At 40.6% G+C, this 27724-nt stretch overlaps 1 protein-coding gene across 2 annotated transcripts in view; it reads left to right on the forward strand.

The window, feature by feature from the left end:
* LOC126092383 (centrosomal protein of 120 kDa-like) overlaps positions 1-27724 on the forward strand; it is a 185848-nt gene that overhangs the window by 33362 nt on the left and 124762 nt on the right. The gene's annotated exons all lie outside the window — the stretch shown is intronic.

The following is a 27724-nucleotide window of genomic DNA, read 5'->3' on the forward strand; positions in this document are numbered from 1 at the left end:
TGACACATGCTCAAAAGAACTATTAGTGGAACGAAAAAGAAACTTTGGTGATCATCTTTGCCATTAACAGGTTCCATGATGGTCTGTTTGTGAACAAGTTTACCTTCATTATGGATCATAAATCATTGGTAGCACTCTTTGGGCTCCACTCTAAGCTTCTAGAGTGGACGGCACAATGGTTCCAGCATTGGGCACTTTTCCTCAGCTTGTACAGTTATGTCATTAATTACAAGTCCATGGTGCCACATATAAATGCATCTGCTTTCTCTCATCTGTGCTTGGAGCTTGACTCAGCATTTGACCAACAGGAAATCTTGTTTCCATGTCAACATGGAATGACAGCAGACCTCGGACAGGTTTCTCATTACAGCTTCTCGCATCACTGCAGATACGCACCGAGACCCTGTCTTACAGTGTATCATGCAGTTTGTGCTCCATGGATGGCTCACTTGTTTTTTGAAGTCTACCGACCCAGAGCTGCAGGCCTGGGCTCACCTCTCGCAACATTTGTCCATTGTCTCCGATTTTCTCCTGCCTGACACATTTTCTCCTGCCTGACACAGAGACAGAATCTTACTGTTATCATCCTGTCTACCCTGCATCCTCAGATTTTGCAACTGCTCCATTGTGGACATTGGGAAATGTACAGAAGAAAGCCCTAGGGAGGTGACGTACCTACTGGCCAGGACTGAACGGAGATGTGGAGGCCATGGTGTGCAGCTGTTCTTCTTGTGCCCAGAACCAGGCTCCTACTCCAACATTTTCCACATATTGGCCTGCTCCCTGTCACTCCTGGGATCAAATTCACCTGAACTTTGCTGGTCTCTTTCTGGCCTCCATGCGGCTCACTGTCATGGATGCTTATTCTAACTGCTCCTTTGTGTCAGCATTGTGACCACCACCAGTGATGCTACATTCAATGTTTTCATCCAGTTTCTACCCATTGAAGGGCTTCCCTGCACCATCATGTCAGACAATGGACCCCAATTCATGGCAACAGCTTTCTAACAGTCCTACACCTCCAGTGGCATCAAAAACCTGTTTAGTCTGCCATTTCATTCATCCTCCAATACTGTAGCAGAGTGTATAGTGTGGAGGTTTAAACAATGAATGTTAAAGGTGTTGGGTGCTTCCACCACCACTGCTGTGCTCACAATGTTTCTGAGCAACTACTGGACCAACTACGTCCACATCTGTAGCCCAGCAGAGCTTGTCCATGAGTGGCAGCTGCTTACCCACCTCAATGTCCTGGCCCAGAGACCCCGGTCCCAGCAAGGTGGACACTACCTGCTGAGCTCAGCTGTATTGTATGAGGTGAAACCATCATGGATGCCAGCTGCTGTGTTTGCTGGCCATGGGCAGTGCCTTACTGTGGTTGACACTGTGAGGTGATTGTAATGCCATGATACCAATCAACTCCATCCGTACCTACCGACTGTCCCAGCATCGATGTCTCAGTCAGACCTGGAACACCCATCCTTACCGATCTCGCACTTGCACTGGTACAACTTGCGCTCCAGGGCTCCTGTGGTGTTTCCTGTGGATGCAATCATGGAGGTGGAACCCTCACTGCAGCCTCCACCCCCTCAGTTGTTGTTGCCCGCACCACAGGACCCACTGTGTTGCCAGATGCCCCAGGTTCTCCCAGCCAGCCGACGGGCTTCAGTGCCAGGGCTCTTGCTGTGCTGCCAGTTCATGTCCCCATGCATCTTCCTGGGCACTTCTGGCCCTACGTGCTGTTGCAGCACGGAGACACACCCGTCCTGCCAGCCAATCGGTGCTCACAGCCACATTTTAAAGCGAGCAGTGCGGCTGCTCAGTCAGTCAATTCTTATTTCACTGTGCTATAGTATTGATCTTGCTACGCATCACTGATTGATTGGTTCTGAATTCTCAAAGTCTTAGGTTTTGATCGTGGGTTACTTGCTGGACTTTTTCTTCTGCTGTATTGCCACTGTTGTTTGTCCTTCTTTGTTGCTGTCCTGTTTGCTTTCAGTGGCTTACTGTCAATGTCCTCGACCAGCTGGTCAGACTCAGAAGGTTGGCAAGTTGTTCCTGATCTTATCAGATTCTGTTCACTTTACGCAGAATGTCAGGTAACGTAAAAGTGGCTGATAAGAGTACCTAAAAGAGCTGTGGAGGAAATATTTGATGAATTGCTTAATCTAGACAGAGCATTGGAGGTAGATAGAGATGTCAAGAATGTAGATGGTGAAGTGGGGGTGGAAAAACATCTAACATGGATAGACATGGAGGTGGCACTAAAGAACTTGAGAAGTAGAGAGGCACTGGGGTTGGATGGATTAGGTGTAAAAATGATCAGAGGATCAGAAGAGTTGGGGGCACTGTGGTGATACAGAGTTATGAGCACTGTATGGAAGGAAACTGAAAAATCCAGAAGATTAGAAGGGAATAATTGTACTTGCCTTCAAGAAGGGAAGCTGAAAGGATGTAACAATGCTGTTGGGACATCATCCTTATGTGCCACCACAAAAATTTATGGGAAGAATTCAAGGGACAGTGGGAAAACAGCGGAGAGAACAACATTACACCTTCACGCCAGCAAGGTCCACAGTGGATCTCATATTTGCAGGGAGACAGTTGCAGGAACACCACTATGGTTTGGGAGAGATCTGCTGATGGTATTTCTGGGTTTAGAGAAAACATACAGCACTATATACAGAAGTAAAGTGTGTGAAACACTAAGAAGGAAATGGTTATAACAGCAGACTGTAATGGTGAGTGTAAATCATTTGAGAGTGGGAAGAAAGAGAACATGATGGCTGATGCAGAGAAGCAGTTTGAAACAAGGAAGTACATTATCTCTATTACTTTTCATAGTGGGGCATAAATAGCAAGGGAGATAGAATGCAGGATGACAACAGTGTTGGTTACTAATGATTTGATGGTGTGGGGGAACAACGAGGATGAAATACGGGAACAGATGTTTGAGAAGAAGTTGTGCAAGAGTTTGGCCTGAAATTTAATCTAATGAACTGTGAGTGTGTGGCCACAATAAGGAAAAAAGATAGACCTACAGTAAACATGACACTGGAAGCAAAGCAGCTGAGATCAGTGAAGTCTTCAAGTACATGGGCAGTATAGTGCAGGAAATGGAATGAATAACTGAGAGGAAAGTGGCAGGAGTCAAATACAGGGAGAGAAGGCTATTTGCAATTTGTGCAGTAAGCAGGTGGCGGTTATAAGAGTCAAGGGCCATGAAAGGGAAGCAGTGGTTGGGAAGGGAATGAGACAGGGGTGTAGCCTATCCCTGATGTTATTCAATCTATATACTGAGCAAGCAGTAAAGGAAACAAAAGAAAAATTTGGAGTAGGAATTAAAATCCACAGAGAAGAAGTGAAAACTTTGAGGTTTCCTCATGACATTGTAATTCTGTCAGAGACAGCAAAGGACCTGGAAGAGCAGTTGAACAGAATGGACAGTGTCTTGAAAGAGGATATAAGATAAACATCAACAAAATCAAAAGTAGGATAATGCAATGTAGTCGAATTAAATCAGGTGATGCTGAGGGCATTGGATTAGGTAATGAGACACTTAAAGTAGTAAATGAGTTTTGCTATTTGGGGAGCAAAGTACCTGATGATGGTCGAAGTAGAGAAGATATAAAATGTAGACTTGCAATGGCAAGGAAAGCATTTCTGAAGAAGAGAAGTTTGTTAACATCGAGTACAGATTTAATGGTTAGGAAGTCTTTTCTGAAAGTATTTGTATGTAATGTAGTAGTGTATGGAAGTGAAACATGGATAAATAGTTTAGACAAGAAGAGAATAGAAGCTATCGAAATATGGTGCTACAGAAGAATGCTGAAGATTAGATGGGTAGATCATGTAACTAATGAGGAGATACTGAATAGAATTGGAGAGAAGAGAAATTTGTGGCACAACTTGACTAGAAGAAGGGATTGGTTGGTAGGACATGTTCTGAGGCATTAAGGGATCACCAATTTAGTATTGGAGGGCAGCATGGAGGGTAAAAATTGTAGAGGGAGACCAAGAGATGAATACACTAAGCAGATTCAGAAGGATGTAGGTTGCAGTAGGTACTTGGAGATGAAGAAGCTTGCACAGGATAGAGTAGCATGGAGAGCTGCATCAAACCAGTCTCTGGATTGAAGACCACGACGTTTTTGAGTACAGGGAACTACACAAAATTCATTAGTGCTAAGCTCACTTATATGAAATCAGAAAATTATAATTACAGGGACTACACAAGGACAAAAAAATAGTAGTAGTCCTGGGTTCTTCCCAGATTTCCTGGTTAAAATACTTTTTCTGAGATGAAAATATACTTTTTCCCGGATGAAAATACACTATATCTCAGATGAAAGTATATTTTTTGCATGTTAAGTGACAATATACTTTCTCTTGGAGCCATAACACTTACAGATTCTTTGAATGGTAAAGGTTTTATACACCAGTGTAGAACTTCTCGGCATTTTAGTTAATGAAACCCAGCAAAAAATGATACATTTTGGAAACGTGTGATGAGTGGCAGCATGTACACTGCATATTTATGTATGTAAATTCCACCAGATACAGGACAGTAGTTTCCGAAGCCTTGAGAATCAAGATTGTGATGCGCTTCTGTCAGCCAATCATAGATCATGCTACATGATTCACTAGCCAATGACAGCAGATATTCAGGATATGTGATGTTGTCAGCCAATAGCAGCATCATTGTTAAGTAGTGCGAACACACTAATAGAAAAAATTAATGGTTTAAATTAATATTCATCCAGTATAGCTACAAGAAAAGCTTAGTTTTCACATATAATATTGGTTGTCAAAAATTTTTTGCTGTTTTTTCCCCAAGGATGTGGTTACACAAGATCCTAAGAGCACAGCTTAAACTGCAGCAGCTGAAATATTTCTGGCAAGCATGATTATAAATTTCTCTGCTGTGCACTGAATATTTCATGGGTTACCTGGCTGAATAAATGTTCTGTCAAGCACTTTGACTTTTCCATATGTGTGACATTGCTCAAGAACTCACTTCGCACTCTTGTTTGAGGATAATAATGTTTTTGCCATTGTTATTTCACATTTTGTAATCTATGAAGGAACTAAAGTAAATATGAAAAACTAACCTTGATGCTTGATCTTTTTTAGCTTGTGTTACCCTTCAAGGTATATTAAACAAAAGTGTGCCAGTAAAATTTTAAATAATGACATAAATAGCTTTTCTTCTGGGCCTGATATTTTTCTAATTGGCTTGTCCTCAAAGTGTTAAGTTTTGAATGAAATTCAGATGCTCCGTGATTTAAGAACTAAATCACATAATCTCACACGCAACATAATTCACCTTGTCTAAAAGTAAATTTGCTTTGAAAATAACACTTCTCAAACCACCATTCGCAATATTTACCTGTAGCCTGCTAGAAATGTTAACAGTTGTGATGTCAGGCTCATCGAAAGCAGCTTGTTGTTATGAAGTATCTTTGTCCTAAAGCCTTTTAGACATTTTGCTGTTAGTAGATGCTTGTGTGTGCACTTTGTTTTGTTGTTGTAAATGGCAAATTTTCTTTTAACTGTAGTTTTATTTTGGTGTTATTCTGTAGTTTATGTTTTATTGCTGCAGTATTATTCTGCAGTAGAGGCCTAAAGTAAAAATTCTTTGTTAGAGTATCAATTCTTGTTAGTCAAAATAACAAAAGTTTAACTGAAAACCAAAACAATGAAAAAGTCCCAGAATTCTAAAAAAATCCTGGGTTTTTCACAGATGAAAAAATCCTGAGTTTTCCCAGATTTTCTGGTTGTCCTGGTTGCATACACCCTGAATTAGTTCAAATTATAGTTGTTCAGAGGTTTAAATGCAAAAATGCAATGAAATTCTAGATGAAATAGTTTTATAGCCTGATTTTTCAGCAGGATGAATGTATTAAGCAATTTGCTGACAGAATTTGAAAAATTAATGCTCAGATGAGCTGGTAGAAGATAGTGCTGAGAATGGCATTTAGCTTTTCAAGTCTTGTCAGTGAGCTTTGGGCACATTCATCTATGGGTTGTATGGACAGAAAGTAAGAAAAGCAGTAAAGACTGGCATGATATAAGGCCTTTTAGGAAGCAGTAGAGGGAGCTGTCACATATTCAACACAGCTGCAGAACATTAACAGATATAAGAAGCATGGCCACAAATTTAAGGACTGTAAAGAAAAATGAATATCCTACAATTGTGGGATACAGGTAGTGTATTGCGAGGATGCCACAATAAAATAAAAAGTAATGTTGGCAGTAGACAATTTTGCAGATCGTTAAGAGTATGTGGATGCATAGGCTACCACAATGTAATACAACAGTGTATATGGATTTAATTTCTTGTTTGGTAATAGGGTAGAATATTTGTAGCACATAGAAAGATTTGACTAGACCGCATTAACCACAACTGAGGACGTCATTCTTCAAATCATACTCAGAAAGAGTAGCGACACAGACATTGTGCTGTTGGACCACCTCGGTGATGTATCGGTTCTAACCCACAGAGACAATGTGCAAACTGATCAGTCCCAGAAAATTCCCCAGGAAACCGAAAAAACAATATAATTTGTAGTCACGTCACTCTGATGCAAAGAAAGAACTCATATTGGCTGAGCAATCACATAAATGTGAATTACCGTGCGCGGTACATTGTTATATCACCAGAAGTGAAGGTGTGGCTACAATGGTGAGGCTGAATGCAGCAAGAATCCCAACAAAAATAATGAACATGAGCAAATTAGAGGTTGTATTACCATGAGCTATGAAGGTTGCTGGAGTATTGAGCATAACTATAAGCGATGTAATCCAAATTCGAAATGAGATATGAAACTGATATGGCAATGGTACCACTTTCTTAGAGAAGCATGCAAACGAAAACAGTAGTGATTAACACCTCACCAGTAACCAGCAGTAGTTGTGTCTGAGACGCAGGAATCATGGAAGTACTGGCCGAGATGGTTTAATTGAAAACCATTTACCATGACATTTTATTAACACAAGTATTGTAAATTGATATAACTATACTGAACATGCAAGGGTAGTACATTCCTTGTTTTAACAGCAGTAAGTATTAAACAGAAATAAACAATAAGGAAATACTTTAAATTAAAAAAGTAATACAAATCCATACACAGAGAAGGAACTAGATAACTGTTTCCTGTTGATTGGAGACACCTTTACCTTCGGGGCAAGGCAGTACATGAAGTGAAAACATAAAATCAGGCACTCGCTGATCATCAGAACAACAAAATTGCAGTAGTTACAGGATTTAATACACAAGCAAAGCCTTAAGACTGCAATAAGAAAACAATACAAGTGAATAACATAGACTAATAAGGCTGCACTTAAAGTTGAATACACAAGCATTCATTCAACAGCCAACCCGAGAAGACGAGGGCCACACTAACTGGTACAACCACTAACCACACCCATGCAGTGGACCTGCCAGCATGGGACCAGGGACAGACCAAGTAGGACCCCACAGAAACACCAAGTCAGAAAAGCCACAAACCAAATTACAGTTGAACTCTACAACACACACACACACACACACACACACACACACACACACACACACACACACACACCAGTTAGTTTCTATGTGGATCATAATAAGGATGATTCAACGCAAAGATTTTTTAATGCATAATCAAGTGACACACCATAACCTGCATATACACAAGGGGTAGCCTACAAGAATTTGCTAGCAATAAAGCAGCCTGCACATATATACATATGTACAGATCTCCACAAATTAGGAGAAAACTATTTTGAACTGCTATGCTTATAAGTAAATGATAACTTGGTTACACTCATTTTAAAACTATCTATGAGAATAACAATAAATATGCACAAGTAACTTTTAGACAATAGAGAGAATTTATAGCTCCTTGGAAGAAGTGAGGAGAAACAACCGTGCAGCTTACTGATTAAAACAAAGTTCTGACCACAGCTCAACTAAAAATAGACTAGCGTATAACACAAAATATTCCCCTTAAGTCCTTAAGTAAGAAAGAGTACAGACCACAGTTTTAACTGATAATAACTTGAAACTCAAACTTTATAAAAGTGACTTAGCATTAACACTGAGATATTGAGCCACTACTGGATCACCAAAGCAACAAGTCTGATGCAAAACATATAACTGGCAAGCTTAACTGCTAATTGATTTCAGACATTCAGAAATGCCAAAGGTAGCTGCACGTAGCTACACAATACCACTGAGTTGCTGTAGACGGAAACACTCTGTCAATATCCTTAGTTGCAGCTTTATGCCCGCAGCTGATAACAGTAGAAGACCATTCCGGTTGAGTCAGCAGTCCTCGCCAAGTCATGCAGAACTAATCATTCCAGCATAAGGCAGCCAACTAATGCTACACAGTCACAACTCTGTCCAGAAAGTCAGCAATCTTCCACGTGCAGCACTCAATGGCCACCAACTCTGTACACTCTTTACACGTTCACTGCCACGAAGACATATACTGCCTGCTGTACAAGCACTTCCTCATCACTCCTTCCCTCACCAGTTTCAAAACCAAAACTGGCCAAGGATGCAAGACCATGAAGATAGGACAACACCAAAGATATCAAAATAAGAATCGACCGCAACATCTGAGCCCCTCCGGCTCAGCCTCTCTGCCACAAACTGGACCCCAGGGAGGGGAGACAGTAGGTTAAACAGACCTTACCCCATATTGTCGTACTTGACCTGTGCACAGCATCTGAGACCTCACCTCACACACACAGCGTGACCGGAGAGGGCACCTCAATGACACTCCATTGTCCCACAAAGGGTGGGGTAAACTTGTTGGGGTTCCTACCCTTCCTGTCACACTCTGCGACATCCTGTCACACTCTGTGACATAACACATTTAAATAAGCTGACTGACTTTAAAACTCCCTGCTTGGCATCCCTAGTTATAATGGATTGCTGTAGAAATATGAGCTTTAGCCTGTTGCCAGTTCCCCTGAATTATATCCGGGCTAACCACCTCGGGCAACAATTCAGATACCCCTCCACACATTAGCAGATGGGGAGTTAACCTGATAAGTAAACATAAACTAAACCAGAGTAGATTGGTGGGACTTGTGTCTTGCCATATTAAATACAAAATTCAAAATGGCGAAGACTGGTCCCACTCTGCTGGACAATTAGTGCGAAAAGCAATAACTGTGACCTTCAAATTCCTATTCATCCTCTTCGCAAAGGGCTGCTGTGAGTAATAAGAAGTCATAGTCATGTGGTTAAAGCCATTCTTAAAACAAAACCCATGAAATTCCTGGGAAACAATAGCTAGGCCATTATCGCTCAACAAAGTAACAGGAGGACCAAACCATGAAATGATTTTACTTAGGACATTTGAATAGCTCCTGCTGTGATACCAGTACTGGGCATCAACTACGTGAAACTAGTAATTAATCAATGATGATAAAAGTATACCTATAATCACATCCTTTGTGGGAAAGAGGATGAATGTAGTCGACAAGTCTCTGCGTGGGGAATTCTGTCTGTGTGGAGTTAAGAAGGCCACACTGATGTCCAGAACTAGGTTTGGACCTTTCTCATTCAGGCACTGTCTAACCCTAACTACTTAACATCTTTATACTGGGAAGGCCTGATCTTATGAAGCGTCTTGTGAAGGCCGAGATGCCCCCCTGTCCCCAACATCGAATGATGGTAATATTTAAGACAGCAGGATTTAGCTCCCTAGGAAGACACAGTTTCCAAAACCCACCTCCTTGGATTTCTGTGCACAGAATTCCTTTCCTAACTTGGTACCCAGTACATTTTCTCTGGACTGGATTCACTGCTTAATCTTTCCTAAATCAGGGTCTGAATCCTGATGTCGCCCCAGATCCCCAAAAAGTTCAGGCACTCCACTCAGAACCACAGTCACCAAGGCCTCTTGCTAGGCCACATGTTTATCTTTGTTTGCATTGTTTAAGGTGTCTTGCATTCAGCAGCATCCCATGGCATAATCGGTGTCAGCAATTTTAGCAAGGAAGAGTTGAAATACGAGTTAAGAATATGGGGACCCAGTCAAGAGGGTGATGTTAACGAATTGTGTGTGTAGTTGCACATGTCCTTGTCTCTTCCTGTCCATCCCACAGTGGAATGTGATGGACCGATAGGACCTGCCAAAACTTTGTGTGCCAGTGCATTAGCCAAAATAGACAAGAGTATTGAGTTTCTTTCTGGAGGGACTCCTACCTACACTCAGATACATTGAATGTGAGCCTAGATCTCACACTGGTTACATAGAGTAGAGGACCTGAAGATGGTGGTCGACAATGGGGTTAATAAAGAAAAGGTAGATGAGGTAATATTTGCTTCAATGACTGCACAAAGAAAATTGAGTTCTGTGGAATGGGATGAGCATTGTGTGAGGTTGATGGAGAAGCGCAGGTGGGGGGGAAGAGTACAGAAAATTTTGATTGATACTGTGCAAGGTTTAGACAGATGTTTCTACAGTTTTGCTAAGTTACCCAACTCATTTTTAAGTATGCTTCATGGTGTGGAGTGTCTTGTAAAATTCCTGTGGTTTTCATTTGATTTGGAGAAACAGGTTAGGATTTTTAAAATTTTTTTGCAGGTAGTGTAAAGGTTCACTGCTCAAGTTTGTCAGTGACACCTTGCAGCAGGAGCGAGAGATAGGTATACAAACATTTCTTTCATGTCCAGCAGGAAAGGGAACCTCTTGGTGCTACATCTGGGAAGTGCATATGGCAGCTTAAGCCCTTGAAAGGCTTTATCTGGAGCCAAGATAGTTTCTAGCATTGTTCAGGGAATAAATCCAGAAGATCAATCACATATTTTGTTCACGGGCAAACCCTCCACATTTCAAGAATTAGAATCATTAGCTTCCAATGTTATTGGCATTGCACAAGTCGATGCAAGGTGAAGGTATAGTGGTAATGTTAAGCAAACTGAATGTGGAATTAATTCAGAATCTGGCGCCAGTATTGCTAATCAATCCAGCAGATGTTTTTATTGTGGTTTTGTCTGGCAGTGCAATTGCTCATAATGTATGGTGCCGAACAGGTGGCACCAGAGTAGGGTCAGGCAGAATGGCCGAAATAAGATACCATGTGCTTGTAATCATCTCATTGCAGCTAGTGACTGAATCTTGCTGTTTGCCTGTACCCATATTAGTGATGAACCCATATATGCGTTAGTGGATTTGGGAAGCTCCACACCACTACTCAGTTATGACTAGTACTAGACATCAACATATTTGTAGTTTTGGGCGGTTGCTCCTGACCCCTGTAAGGAGGACAACGGTTCAATCCCACGTTCAGCCATCCTGATTTAGGTTTTCCGTGATTTCCATAAATCGCTCCAGGCAAATGCCGGGATGGTCCTTTGAAAGGGCACGGCCGACTTCCTTTCCCATCCTTCCCTAATCCGATGAGACCGATGACCTCGCTGTCTGGTCTCCTCCCCCTCAAAAACAACCCCAACAACCCTGTAAGGTATCACACTGCCAATGGTCAGCAACTGGTTACTGTCGGAGCCCTGCAAATCAATCGCAGTATTAGGAAATTTTCTTGGTCACTTTGGATCATTGTGATTAAGGATTTGCATCTTGAATTAATTTTGGGCTGTCGCTTTATGGATAGAACTGGATTAGTATTGGATTATAGGCAAAGGTCATTCCATTTCAAGTATGCGCTCGCAACTAAGTTGGTATTTTGTCACTGTAGGCGCAACCACAGGATACATTTGACACCCGCTAGTTATGGGGAGTTTAATTTGCAGCACCTGTCGGAGGTGGAGCCACGATAGGTGTGTGGAGAATATTAAAACGGTTTCCTCACTTGTGGACTAATAAACCTGGGGCATAAGGTGGAATACCATATTCAACTTATCAATGATATTCTTGTTAGACAGTCACCATATCATTGCCTCCCTCCCTCTCTCCCCCGAAAATGAAGGCCTCATGTGCCGAGATTGAGAAGATGTTGGGCCTTTGAGAAGATGTTGGACAAGGATGTTATCCAGCCATTCAGCTTGCCCTATGCGTCTCCAATATTTTTAGTTAAGAAACATAATGGATCAGGGGTTTAGACCTATGGTGGATCAATGTTTGTTAAAAATGAAGGTGGTGTTAGAATCTGTTCCTTTCCCAGACCTCCACCACTGTTTTACTTGGCTTGCTGGTGCGAGGTGCTTCATGGTCCTGGATCTCCAACTAGCCTATTATCAGATTCCCTTGGCAGATACTTCTAAGGTTCTTACTGCCTTTGCTATGGACTGGAATTTATATGAATTCAACCAGGCCCCCGTTGTTTATCCATGGGAATTGCAATCCTTTCACATCTGTTGGATTCCATCTTGGATGACATGAAACTGTAGTTCTTATACAACTATATAGATGATGTCCTCATATACAGTAATACAGTAAAACCGTTTCCAAACACCTGGAGCACCTACACCAGGTTTTGACAAGGTTGGGGGGAGGCAGGTTTAACTGTAAAGCCATCCAAGGTTGATTTGGTCCATCCAGAAATTTCGTTTTTAGAGCATTTAATATCAGTAGACGGGGTACAAATAGATCATTCCCGCACACAAGCCATTTTGAATTTCTTTCCTCCAAAGAGTAAGAAGGGGATAGCCTGGTTTGTGGAAATGATTAATTTTTTTAGGAATTATATTCCCAAATTTACTGAAATAGCAGCTCTTCGCAACATGCTGTGGTGGAAAAATCAGCAATTTATGTTGACTGATACCCAACAAGCGGCCTCTGATGCCCTTAAGCACATGTTGAGCAACACTCTAGTTTTAACGGCCCCTAATTCTGATTTGACCTTTATCTTTCAAACTGATGCATCAAACTCTGGGGTCGGAGCAATGTTGTTGCAAGAGCAGGATAGTCAGCGACATCTTGCAGCTTATGCGTCACATGCTCTTGCGTCACATGCTCTTACCAGGGCTGGGGCCAAATATTTCACCTATGAGTTCAAGGTGCTCGCGGTCCTCATTGGTACCAAAAAAATTTCAATTCTACCTTAAGCATCAGTCCTTTGTGTTGGACACAGACAACCAAGCCACAAGACTGGTGGATTGCGATGTGGACCATCAGGATATCTGCATTTCAGTTTAGTCACATCAGGGGTTCTGACAATGTGATCACTGATGCCTTCAGCAGAATGTTTGAAGCTGATGCTGATGGGAGTCCTAGAAAACAGGCGGTCCAGAAAGAGACCTTAGTGGCTGTGGTTCTGGGTGAAGTGCCTGTACTCTTTCGGGTCTGGGGCTATGTCAAGATTCAGACCCTAATTTAGGAAAGATTAAGCTGTGACCCAGTCTGGAGGTGTGTTGGGAACCAGTTTAGGAAAGGCGATCTCTACATAGAAACCCTTTTACCATCTTGTTGGGTTGGGGGGGCTTTACCTTTACAAGATACTTCATAAGATCAGGGACCACATCACCTGGCCTTCCCTGTATAAAGAAGTTAAGCAATTAATTAGTTTCAGGAATGCAAAAGATCCAAACCCAGTTCGGGATTGCTTCTTAACTCCACATAGGCAGAATTTCCTATGCAGCTGCTTTTCGTTGGCTACATTGATCCTCTTTTCTGCTTAAAGTGTGGTTATAGGTACATTTTCATTGCTGTTTATGCGTTTAGTAGATTCATCTGGTTGATGTCCAGTACTGGTATAAAGGCGAGAGCTAGTGCAAACTTCCTAAGTAAAATCATTTCATGGTTTGGTCCTACCATTATGTTAGTGACTGAAAATGCCCCAGCTTTTGTTTTCTAGGAATTTCATGGGTTTTGTTTTAAAAAAGGCATTAAGCACATGACTACAACACCTTATCACCCACAGCCTTTCTTTGTGGAGAGGATGAATAGGAATTTGAAGGCCATGCTTATTGCTTTTCACACTGATAGTATGGCAAAATGGGACCAGTATTTGCCATGGTTGAACTTTGCATTTAACATGGCAGGAAATGAGCTGCACCAAGTTACCGCAGTTTCATTGATGCTTGTGCATCCAGTTAATTCCCTATTTGCTAACATGTGAGGGGTATCCAAATTGTACCCAAGGTAGTTAGTCTGGTTATTATTCAGGAGAACTGGTGATAGGCTAAAGCTAATATTTCTAGGGCTCATCATAAGGAGGCACTCCATTGTAACCAGAAACTCAGAGTGGTGAGTTTTAAGGTTGGTAAACTTGCTTATTTGCATTATGACGTGGGGCGTGAAGGGAAGGGCAGGAACCCCAACAAGTTAAGTTTACCACATGTTTTGTGGGACCATGGCGTGTCATCGAGTTGCCCTCCCTGGTCATGCTGTGGGTGCAAGATGAGGTCTCGGATGCTGTCCACTGGGTGCATATCAGCCAGGTCAAGGATGGCAATATGGGGTAAGGACTGTTTAACCTAGTGTCTCCCCTCCCCAGAGTCCAGTTTGTGGGGTGGAGTTGGGGGGTGGGGGATGGGTTGAGCCCAGTGGGACTTGGATGTTGCAGTTGATTCTTGTTATGATATCTTTGGTGTTGTCTTATCTTCACAGTCTTACCTCCTCGGCCAGTTTTGGTTTTGAAAATGGCAAGGGAAGGAGAGAGGAGAGAGCACTTGAATGATGGGCAGTGAGTGTGTTTGTGTCAGTGGGCATGTAAAGAGGTACCGAATTGGTAGCCATTGATTGTCATACATGGATACTTGCTGGCTTTCCGGACTGAGCTGCAGCTGTGTTGCATTAGTTGGCTGCCTTATTTTGGAGGACAAGCAGTTCTGCACAACTCGGCAGGGATTGCTAACTCGTCCTGAAGTGTTCTTCTGCTGTTATCAGCTACGGACATAAAGTTTTAACTTGGGATATTGACAGAGTGATTACGTCCACAACAGCTTGCTGGTATTGTATTGGTGTTCCAAGCCTTCTTTGGCAGTTCTGACTGTTTGAAATCAATTAGTAGTTAAGCTTGCCAGTTATATGTTTTGCATCAGACTTGTTGCATTGGTGATCCAGTAGTGGCTCAGTCTCTCAGTGTTAATGCTAAGTCACTTTTATAAAGTTTGAGTTTCAAGTTATTGTCAGTTAAAACTGTGGTCTGTACCCTTTCTTACTTAAGGGCAATATTTTGTGTTATACGCTAGTCTATTTTTAGTTGAGCTGTGGTCAGAACTTTGTTTTAATCAGTAAGCTGCACGGTTGTTTCTCCTCACTTCTTCCAAGGAGCTATAAATTCTCTCTAGTGTCTAAAAGTTACTTGCGCATATTTATTGTTATTCTCATAGATAGTTTTAAATTGAGTGTAACCAAGTTATCATTTACTTATAAGCATAGCAGTTCAAAATAGTTTTCTCCTAATTTGTGGAGATCTGTACATATGTATATATGTGCAGGCTGCTTTATTGCTAGCAAATTCTTGTAGGCTACCCCTTATATATGTACCCCTTATGATTACGCATTAAAAAATCTTTGCGGTGAATCATCCTTATTATGATCCACATAGAAACTAACTGGTGATGTGATTGTGTGTGTGTGTGTGTGTGTGTGTGTGTGTGTGTGTGTGTGTGTTTTGTAGAGTTCAACTGTAATTTGGTTTGTGGCTTTTCTGACTTGGTGTTTGTGTGGGGTCCTACTTGGTCTGTCCCTGGTCCCATACTGGCAGGTCCACTGCATGGGTGTGGTTGGTGGTTGTACTAGCTAGTGTGGCCCTCGTCTTCTCGGGTTGGCTGTTGAATGAATGCTTGTGTATTCAACTTTAAGTGCAGCCTTATTAATCTATGTTATTCACTTGTATTGTTTTCTTACTACAGTCTTAAGATTTTGCTTGTGTATTAACTCCTGTAACTACTGCAATTTTGTTGTTCTGATGATCAGCGAGTGCCTGATTTTATGTTTTCACTTCATGTACTGCCTTGCTCCGAAGGTAAAGGTGTCTCCAATCAACAGGAAACAGTTATCTAGTTCCTGCTCTGTGTATGGATTTGTATTACTGTTTTAATTTAAAGTATTTCCTTATTGTTTATTTCTGTTTAATACTTACTGTTGTTAAAACAAGGAATGTACTACCCTTGCATGTTCAGTATAGTTATATCAATTTACAATACTTGTGTTAATAAAATGTCATGGTAAATGATTTTCAATTAAACCATCTTGGCCAGTCCTCCCATGAGTCCTGCTTTTTGGGCACAACCACTGCTGGTTCCTGGTGAGGCTGCGTCTGGGGCACAGCCATAGCTGGTTCCTGGTGAGGTGTTATGGTATCAATTTGATAGGAGAGTGTGGTTTTGATCCACAGACCTCTCCTTTGATCCACAGACCTTTGGGTTATGGGCCCAGCATGCCACTATGTGCTACAAACATGCTCACTGCCCACTGTCCAGGTGCTCTCTCCGCACTCCTTCCCTTGCTGATTTCAAAACCAAAACCAACCAAGGAGGCAAGACTGTGAAGGTTAGAACCACCAAAGATATCAAAATAGGAATCGACCATAAAATGCGAGCCGTACCGGCTCAGAAATGTTGCCATCAAGAAGGCAGGTTTTTGTAGCGGTACAGGAAAACTGCAAGTTGAAGTTAAAGCCAATAGTGAACTAAAGACTAAGATTTGGCAGAAGATAGCATAATAGACAGTTATTGAGCAAAAGAGCTTGGCACCTGTGGTATTGGAGTATGCAGACCTCTTTTGAGAACATTCAAATTTACCTGCCACTCATTTGGTTCAGCATCGTATGCATACCAAAAATGCAGCACTGATCACTCAGAACCCTTATCGAATACTCTAAACTGAATGAGAGTTGGCAGAAGAAATGGTTAAAAAACAAATGGAAGCCAGAATTATAAAACCAAGACAGCCTGAAGATCCTTCATGGTCATTGCCAATAGTTATTGTTTCCATTAAATCATTTTCTGGAGACTTCCAGTTCCAATTTTGTGTCAGTTACCGAGCTTGGAATGCAGTTGCTATTCTGGACATTTATCCCTTATCAATTGTGATGGAAACATGGGATTAATTGGGCAAAAGTCGAATTTTTTCAGTTTGTGATCTAACAAGTGGATATTCTCAACTGACAGTTCATCCAAATGGTGAAGCAAAGACTTCTTTTGCTGCTGCATCCAGAGTTTATAAATACCTTTGATTGCCATCTAGACTTCACAGTGTGCCAGCTAGCTTTCAGCACGTAATGGATATAGTTTTAAAAGAGCTCACCCCAATGCAAGCTCTTGCGTATTTCAGTGACGTAATCATTTACAGTGAAGACATGAAGCAGCATACCGAGAGACTCAAAGTGCTTATGTACCCGTCATGTTGTGGGACTAAGATAAAGTGAAGAGTTTAAGAAGGTTCTGTTATAGTTTGTAACTAAACCAACTACTTCACTCACGATCTGTCACCTCGATGTTGTTCATGAGCACTTTTACGTTATTACAAATTTACAGTCATCCCTTATTGAACATTAACAGTCGTCTTCTCATGTTTTTCTTGATGCAGTGGAGCTGTTATTCCGTGCCACTAACCATCTGCATAGGGTCAAAGGCTAAGAGAACTCACATCTACGCCAGCTCACTACAAAGTGATGTAAATGCCTTTTTAGTGAACTCTTCTGCATTTGGTTGTCCTTGTATTCACTCTTTACAATGTTTGGTGACAAATCTCTTATTACTCAGAACAGCATATCTGAAATGAATTTCAGAAGTGTACATAAGAGAATGACATTTCTTGACAGCTTTATCAATTTTTTTTTTGGTTGTTTATATTGTCAGCAGATGTGCTTCCTCTGTGTCTTCCAAAACAGTACCAAGCCATGATCTAAAGTATAAATGCCACCTCCAGAGCAGGTAGAGACTCTTTAACAGCTTTGTGCTTTGCCAATGTTGTGTGCTCACATTTCTCACATTGTTTTTGCAGAAACCAAAATTGAAGCATGCACAGTGGATATTCTTTACATGCTAACTATAGAAATAATGTTTTTATACAAACATCTTTCACCTGATTGCAAGGAAGAGGTAGAACAATCTATCACACCACAGACTTCAAGCAATTTTTAAACATATGGGGAGCATGAACTAGTCTTCTTTGATAGATAAACGTCGTTTTGTGCAAACTACTTTGGACACATTATAACCAGTGAAGGCGTCCGCCCTGATCCAAAATTAGTTGAAGTTGTTAGGCATTTTCCCGAACCACTGAATTTAAAGGATCTACAGTCATTCCTAGGTTTATCAAATTTCTACAAAATATCCACAGCCAATTATGCAAATTTAGCACTTCAAATGAGCCAGCTACAGAAAAAAGTGGCCTCAATTGGTCGACAGAATGCAAATGGTGCTCGAAAAACCTAAAACCAAACTAAACATAGTTCTAGTGTTGGCCCATCCAGATTTCAGAATGCTTTATTTCTTTTAACACAGGCTTCAAATTTTGCTGTCGGTGTCTGCATAATAACACAAAATTTCACTCCTTAATATTTTGACTAATTATTTGAACAGTACAAGGCTGCATACTGTAATCATTGTAACTTAATAAATTTGCATACAATAATTCAGTGGTATAGAAACACACAAATGCATACACACCTTTATGGATGCAATGTAATAGCTATTAATTCTCTTCTCAGAGTATTATTTGAAAATAATCAAAAATTTAAAAACATATAAGCGTGGCTAAAATACTGCACATTGATTGAGAAGCTGTCAACACTATAGCACAAAATACAAAAATGTGAAACATCCAAACATAAAAAATTGTTGCCAGATCTTTGTGTGAAGAAAACTTTTAATAAACAATTTGCAATTATCAAACAATGGAAAATTAAGGGCTGTTAATGAACATATTATGAAAAGGATAGATTGCACCTTACCATGTAGTTGAGATGTAGAGTCGCGGACAGCTAAGCAACACACACACACACACACACACACACACACACACACACACACACACACACACACATATTCATGCAACCACAACTCATACACACATTATCACTGTCTCTCGCTGTTGAGGCCCGACTGTGAGCAACAGAGCATGATGGAAAATGCAATCTTGGTGTGGGGGAGGGGGGGGGGGGGGGTAGGGCAGCTGTGTGCATTTGGGAGGTTATACAGACAGTTGAGGGGTGGGGTGGGGGGAACAGGAAAGAAGAAGAGAAGTAAAAAGACTGTTGCTGCACTTGTGGAATAGAATGCTGCAGAGTGCTGGAGTGGGAACAGGGGAGGGGACAGGTGGTTGAAGGACAGTGACTAACGTAGGTTGAGGGCAAGGGGATGACAGGAACATAGGATATGTTTCAGGGAGAGTTCCTGCGTGCAGTCCAGAAAACTGGTGTTGGTAGGAAGCATCCAGATGGCACAGGCTGTGAAGCAGTCATTGAAGTGAAGGATTTTGTGTTAGCGAGTGTGCTCAGCAACTGGGTGGTCCAGCTGTGGCTCAACATCTCCACTATATGGTGAACAGCGCTCTGTCCGTTTCATAATACTGAAATTGCGATTATGTTGGATTAATAGTGTGCTTTTTGGTATCCCGCACTATATTTTGACAACCAACCCAGTCATCTTTTTCATGTGCTGTGAGTTTTGTTGTTATGCTTGCTTGATATCTTCACACCAACCGCATTGTGAAACATAATTAATGTCACTCTGCTATTTATAGCAGAGTTTGACTCCTGGTGCCCACTGTGCCCTTTGATGCGTACACTGAGGTGACAAAAGCTATGGGATAGTAATATGTACATGCACAGATTGTGGTAGTACAGTTCGCAAATGGTATAAAAGGGGCAGTGCATTCCCAGAGCTGTCATTTTTACTCAGGTGATTCATGTGAGAAGGTTTCCAGCATGATTATGGCTGCACTATGGGAATTGACAGACTTTTGAATGCAAAATTATATACGGAACTCAATGCATGGGACATTACAGTTCAGAGATCATTAGGGAATTCAGCATTCTGTTATCTACAGTGTCAAGAGCATGCTGAAAATACCATATTTCAGGTATTACCTCTGATCACAGACAATGCAGTGGCTGACAGCCTTCACTTAATGACCTAGAGCAGCGGTGTTGGTGAAGAGTTTTCAGTGCTAAGAGACAAGCAACACTGCAAAAAATACCCACAGAAATCAATGTGGGATGTACGATGAACTTATCCGTTAATATGGTGAGGCGAAATTTGGCGTTAATGGGCTGTGGCAGCAGATGACTGACTTTGCTAACAGCACATCATCACCTGCAGCATCTCTCCTGGGCTCGTGACCATATTGGTTGCCCCCTAGACAACTGGGAAACTGTGGCCTAGTCAGATGAGTCCCGATTTCAGTTGGTAAGAGCTGGTGTTAGGGTTTGAGTGTGCCACAGGCCCACAAAGCCATGGATCCAAGTTATCAACAAGTCACTGTTCAGGATGGTGGTGGCTCCATAATGGTATGGGCTGTGTTTACGTGGAATGGTCTAGGTCCTTTGGATGTTCAGCTACTTGGAGGCCATTTTCTGTCATTCATGGACATCATTTTCCCAAACAATGTTGGATTTTTATAGATGAGAATGTGCCGTATCACCGTGCCACAATCATTTGTGATTCATTTAAAGGTCATTCTGGACAATTTGGGTGAATGGTTTGGTGACCCAGATCACCCACCATGAATTCTGTTGAACATTTATGGAACATAATTGGGAGGTCAATTCGTGCACACAGTTTTGCGGCAGCAACACTTTTGCGATCATGGGTGGTTATAGAGGCAGTGTGGCTCAATATTTTTGCAGAGGACTTCCAACAACTTGTTGACCCCATGTCATGTTAAGTTGCTGCACTACCCAGGACAAACGGATGTACAACATGATATTAGGTGGTATCCCATGACTTTTATCATTTCACTGTATTGGGTTTTTCAGAGTCCACACTGTTATTCCATGCTATACGTATTCTGTCAGTGATTCCAGGTGAAATAGCTTTGCTGCCATCACTGGAGAATAATCAAGTACAAAACTGTTTACGCTGAAGTTAACTCATACAGCAGTAAAGAAAGATTATATTAGTCTAAGAGAGCAAGCTGTACTAGTCCAGGGAGTAAAGTAAAGTTTGTTGTGTGGTTCCAGATACTGAGACTGTATCATAGGCAGCTACGTAACCATGTAACTACATATGGAGTAGCTGTTTGTGGCTGTGACAGTGACTTTATGTCATGTGCTAACCACAGAGTTGGAACATTTCACTCATCATCATGGGAGTGGCTGTGCGTGAGGCATCATTTGTAGAATGCCTTGTTTGCCTCATGTGTTGTGGCTGTGTGACTGGCATGGTTGAGTACCCATTCATGTGATTTTGGTCTGGTTTTTGATGGCTTGTTATGTTGGTCAGAGTGGATGGGTTGTTATTACTACAGTGTTTTGCTCATTTCCATTACTTGCACAATTTAAAAGGCTTGTATGGTGAAAAAGACTTTCTTTAATGTTAAACACTACAGAGTGGACTGTAGACTCCATTATAAAGCCCTAGCTGCCTACGATTTACTAGATAACCTGCTAAGGACTGTTGATTCTTTGAATTAGTACTGGTCACTGTGAGTGTGTAGATCTGTGACCCTCACTTGGTGATACTGTATTGAAAGTTTCTGTTGGTGGTTAAATTTAAAGCATTGTGACTTGCTGATATGATATTCTCAAAGCTCATTGTATTGATCTGAAAAGAGAAATGAATTGGGCTCTACCAAGGAATTCAGCTTACAAAACAGGTACAGAATGTCTGGAAATAACCATAACTACAGAAATGGTTGCTGGAAAGTATAAAAGTCTTGCCATGGGTGCTACAAGTAGATGTAGCAGTCATCTGCTATTTCAAAATTGGAATATTTACCAACATTGATGGAGTTAGTGTTACCCCTGTGTGTTATTTCTTTAGTTCCTTATTGACAGCAACAACAACAACAACAACAACATACAATTATGTCAATTGTGGTGAGCCAAGCATTGAAATTACACTTGCATGAGAGAACAATAGGAAAGAATACAAGTGCAGGTAGAATCTGATCACATGCTATGTCATTCTATTATGACACGTAAATGCTCAAATCTGTGAGTTAAAACTTCACCTAGCACAGCTGATGCACAAAAGAGCAAGGCTGCATTGGTGATGATGTGCTGCGAGCAACAATCGTCTGGCAGTGGTGCTGCCATTGACTGAAGCATGCGCCCTCGTATTGCCTTCTCTCGGCAGCACTGAACATGAATGTTGTAGTTGTGGTGGCGGCATACATTGGTGTGCTGCCACAGTTTCTGCAACATCTGAAGTTGCAGTAGCTACAGTTGGCATGGTGGCTGCAGTTGGAACTGAAGAAGTGCTCAGCAGTCTCAGGTTGTCAACAATATGTTGGATACATTCCATGAAGTTTCAGGATTGCAGCTGGACAACATCTATGTCTTGCCACGACGATTTGGCTGACAGCCATTTAGCCATCATCAGTTGAAATTGGCACAGTTGTTGCTATCAGAGTTGAAGAAGTGCACAATCCTTTTCAGGTTATCAACAGTATGTAGAATACATAAATCCTTATTCCATGAAGTTTTGGCATTGCAGCCAGACAATGCTAATGTTTTGCCATGATATTTTAGCTGACCGTTCAGCCATCTTCAGGTGAATGTTTTACACTGAAGATTGCTGGTGCAAGTCATTAATTTTATACCAAAAATTGGCAAGGAGGTGCATGAGCAAAGATAGCTGCTATATTAGCACCCTTTTGTTGAGTTTAGCATCCTCTTCGAGTATTGTTCCATCTATGGCACACAGGTGCATTTATAATAACAATACTACCTGTGTGCAATCTGTCGGTGTTCTGGTCTGCAGAGTTATAATTTAGATGTAAAATTAATAAAAGTAATTGTCACTAGATGTGTCATTAGGCATGAAATGTTTTCTTTCTGAAGACATTAAAGAAATCACCAGATCCTGTGCCTTGTCCATTTGAAAGCCACCATCATGATTAAACCATTGGAGCTGACGGACGTAATAGATATGTTCACTATGTTTTAACCATAAAATCCTATGGATGAATGTCGTAAGTTCTTCACTTCTGACTTATTTATTTATGATTTAAACATGTGTTTTACATTTGTAAGTGGTGAGACTAATTGTTTGGCTTGTCATAAGTGCATTGTTGATGGCTAGCGCGTGCCAGTCTCTCATGAATGGTACCAGTGTTATATGAACTGGGTGTGCGCTCAGAATATTGTTGAAGGTTGTTTTGTTCTATGTCAGCTGCCATGTTGTGCTATTGTGTGCATCCTTCCCATGTGTAAAAACATATAAATAGTGAATATGGCTAACAGACATCACTTGTCAGACTTAGAGATTGAAGAACTCTTGAACAATGGCACAGAGTTTCGTGAGCTGGAGAGTGAAACCTGTGCTGCTGATGGGAACGATGGTAGTGAGTATGAAGAAGCTAAAGCACAAGTTTCTATTAGTCAGGTTTGTCATTCAAGTTCAACAGCCTGCCCTTCATAATGAATGGTGTCATGTTTGATGCTTTCCCTGAATTACCTCTATTTGAAGAAACAAGTGGAATTCAGGTACCTGTTGATACATTATCAACAGAACTAGACTGTTTGTTGCAATTTTTTGATTGTAGCATGTTTCTAAAAGTAAAGTCAGAGACAAATATATATTCTACTGATACTATTTCTGAACTTCGTTGCCACAACAGAACCAAACCAAAATATTTATGAAAGAAATGGAGAGCAGTGAGGATGCTCACAGTATATCATTTTTTTAAAATTGTTTTGCATATGTGTGTTGTAAAGAAACCTAAACTTAGGGATTATTGGTCTGAAGACCCTGGGCTTGCTTCATCATTTGCTTCTCAGCTAATGTCATGAGACAGATTTTTTGCCATATTCTGGATGCTGCATGTGAACAATAATGCACTATGGATACCTCAACAAGAACCAGGCCATGACCCTCTGCATAAAATAAAACCTGATGGGACTTTTTCACAGAAAGGTGCAGAAAAGTCTTTTATCCATCATGAAATCTGACTGTGGATGAAGCAACATGTCCTTTTTGAGGAAGTATTGGATTTCGTGTTTATATGAAAGACAAACCAGAGAAGTATGGGATAAAACTTACATTGTTAATAATGCTCAAACAGGTTACATGTGCAATGCTGAAATTTACACTGGAGGAAAAGGAAATGTTGACAATTCTGTCAAATCCATGCTGCTGAGACTGTGTTCCTCTTACTTGGGAAAATCACGTGATATACATGGACAGATTTTATACAAATCCTGCAGTCCTTGAAGAACTATGGGAAAGAAGCATCTGGAGTTGCAAGTGCAAACACAGCACATCATTTTCCTTGAGAAACTGCCACTAACAGAAAATAAAACAAACCCACCTAGAAGATGCAAGGTCTGTTGGGAACAAGGGAGCTGCAGGAAAGGTACTGAGGAAAGAGACCAGATATTGCTGTAGGTCATGTGACACAGGCCTTTGTGTTCCCAAGTGTTTTGAAAGATTTCATACACGATTGAAGTTCTCTAATTTGTAAAAATGAGAGAAAAACATTTCACAAATAAACACTTTACCTATAAATGAAGCATTTAGTATTTCCTGCTGAAAAGTGATTTTAAATCAATAGCCTACCATTCCCTACAACTTATGAATATTTTGTCAACTTTGGGGAAAAATAAAAATGCTGAAAAACAGTATCTTTAGAGTAATATCTAGAAATCCCTCTATAATTTATTCGTGGTAAACGTATACATATTCATAAAGAGGAAGGATGGAAGGTTAAGCTGATGTACTGCCTAAAGAGATAAGTGGATTAGTAAATTTATTAAAAAATTGTAAATTTTAACAAATTTCCTCAGGCTCCAGGTATTAACTGGACTGCCGATCCATTAAACTCCAACGTGTTAATAAGATCTGCTGCCAAACATATTTCCTTAGATTCCTTAATAATTTAATCCCAGATGGATCTCCTTTTGGGACCAAGATATCCATTGTGGAATAATCCATAGAATGTCCTGTGGAGATCCAATGCTCAGCTATGTTTGATGTACTAGGCTGTTCAAGGTGAGTGTGGTGACCATGTTCAATACACCTTTAACGTACTTTAAATGTTGTCTGGCCAATGTGGACTTAGCCACACTGGCAAAAACCAAATAAATCCTTGTTGTCCCTTTTGAGACCTTTTCCCAGTTCATATATTTTTCGTGTGATATACGTACAGATGTAGTTCTGTTGTACAGAAAGACAGAAGACTTCTAGTCCCACTGGGTTTTTGTAAGCAATGTCAAATATTGAACAAGAAACAACCAAGCCCATTCAATATCTGCAACTCTACATTGTTACCAAATGCACTGAGCATCCAAATTACATTTAGCTCTCACACCCAAGTGAGTTGCTGCTCTCATTGTATGTCCATTATTCTGATGAGTGTGGATCACATGATCCTCTCGTAACACTCCGGACATGTGACATGGGGTAATTGTGCTGCTGTAATGTGTTATGCAGCAGACATACTCTTTTTCTGGAGGCTCTATGGCTTCATCCTGTCATACAGGAACTCTTAATATGGTATTACAAGTACTGTAAGTGCAGCACGAAAAGTAGTAGATGTGGTTTAATCACAGAAGTGGCTTGTTACTATTTTACTGTTATTTTATACACAAATGTATGAAGTTAGTTTTTCGTGTACAAAATATAGACACTGTGTGAAAAAGTTTACAACACTATTTAAAAAGTATATACTTTTAATGATGGTATACTAAATGAAGACACTGTGTAAAATTTCTTGTAGCCCAACAGGATAACAAGTTAAAATGAAGTCAACATAAAGTTAATTTGATCGAGAAGCTCTGTTTTCTATGTTTTGCCATTAGATATATCTCTCATTGTGTTGCCTGAAAGACAGTTGTGTTGGCTTATTTTGTATAATTTCACTTCATGTTGTCTCGAGGAGTTATCTTCTGGACTTATTTTCTGGAGAGTGCACCTAAACTAAATACTGAGCTTATTCACTGGAAGCAAGCACTAAAATATTACATAAAGCAGATAACAGTTCTTGAAGGAGCCATCTTAAGGATCTAAGAAAGTTCACATTCACTTCCCAATACATTTACTTCTTACTGGTTTTTGTCTCTGGTAATAGAAGCCAGTTTCAGCTGAACTTTGGTTTGCACAATCACAATACAAGACACAAAAATAATTTTCATGTAGACTGTGCCCCCTTGTGTAGAATTCACAGGTATTTACCCTGATGCAAAGGTATTCATAAAAGTCCCACCCAGCATAAAGTAAGAAATTGGGATTGCCCATCAGTTCAAAAGAAAATTAAAACATGTGAGCCATTCCTAAAAATTTTCTGAATATCCAGATTCAGGAACCTTTTAGCTACAAGGCAAAGAGCATGTTCATTATAGAGATGCATAACAAGGAGCAGTTTGTTGTAAACAGTCTTTTGTTGGTGCAAATGTAAGTAACTATTTTTTGAAAAATAGAAATCTAATCATGTAATTATTAAGATATCATTAGAAGATAAATATAAGGGGTGATCAAAAAGTTTCTGTTTCAAGGCTGTACAGTCCAGAATTGGTATGCTAACTAGGCAAAATTACTATGAGCATTTGTCAATCATCCCACCAATGCACCAGGTAGAAGATACCAGTTTGATAGAACACCTTGTCCTGCCACATGAAAAAGTCCATAACTGCTTGCTGCTCATCCTCATCTGGCTAGAATCATCAACCCTTCAAGGCCCATTAAAGGGATCAAAGGTGTGATAATTTTGCATGGGTAGAGATCAGGACTATAGGGTGGGTGCTCCAGTCTTTCCCTCTAGAGTTGGTGTAACTTCTGCACTATGACATTTGCAGTATGGGGATTTAGATTATCATGAAGCAGCAGTCACAATTCTCCAGATGTTTCACCTTAATTACATGCAATAATTTCTCCATCATTGTGTAGTACTGTTCTCCAATGATGGAGACACCAGGTTCTTTGAAATTAGTAAGCAATAGGTCCCAGTAATCAAAGAAGAAGGTGAGCATCACCTTTACAGCAGATGGTTAGCTCTTGAACTTCTTGGGATGAAGAAATGATGGATGACACCACTTCATTGTCAACACTTTTGACTCCACTTCCAGTGGTGGCACCAGCTTTCATTGCCTGCAAATAACGCACCCAAGAATGCGTTGCCTTCATCTGGGTCAACATTCCACAACAGTGGTTTTTGACAGATGTGCTGCCCCATACACATTCTTCATTCTCCAGTAGTTGTCTACTGGTGTTTATCCTTTGGCAACCATGAAAAGAATAACATCACGTTAGTCCTGTCTGGATGCATTTGATAATAACATCATCATAGTTCCCATGTCTGCATGTACCTCAAGCATGTTGGAAAGATACAAATGGCACACTGATCCATTGCCTACAGGTAGGTGGTTATATACCCTCATCAGAGTCATCCTACGTTGCATATATGCTGCAGCAATGCCTTGAAATGGAAAGTTTTTAATAGCCACTTATAGCAGGTATTTAATATGGCAGAGAAAGCAGCACTTTAATAGCCACTTATAGCAGCTATTTAATATGGCAGAGAAAGCAGCACATTTTTCAAGACGATGGCTTTTCTTTTGTACTATTTTACTTGGTTAAATTTAGCTGATGTAAGCTTAGAAAATTAAGCAGTATAGGAATTATGTTCTGCAGATACAATATAAAAGTTAATTTTGTGAGAGTCACTTGTTTTGTTAGTGTATTTCTTGACTTGTTCCATGATCCTAA

This window comes from Schistocerca cancellata, chromosome 7 (assembly GCF_023864275.1).
Source record: "Schistocerca cancellata isolate TAMUIC-IGC-003103 chromosome 7, iqSchCanc2.1, whole genome shotgun sequence".
Classification (NCBI taxonomy): Eukaryota; Metazoa; Arthropoda; class Insecta; order Orthoptera; family Acrididae; genus Schistocerca; species Schistocerca cancellata.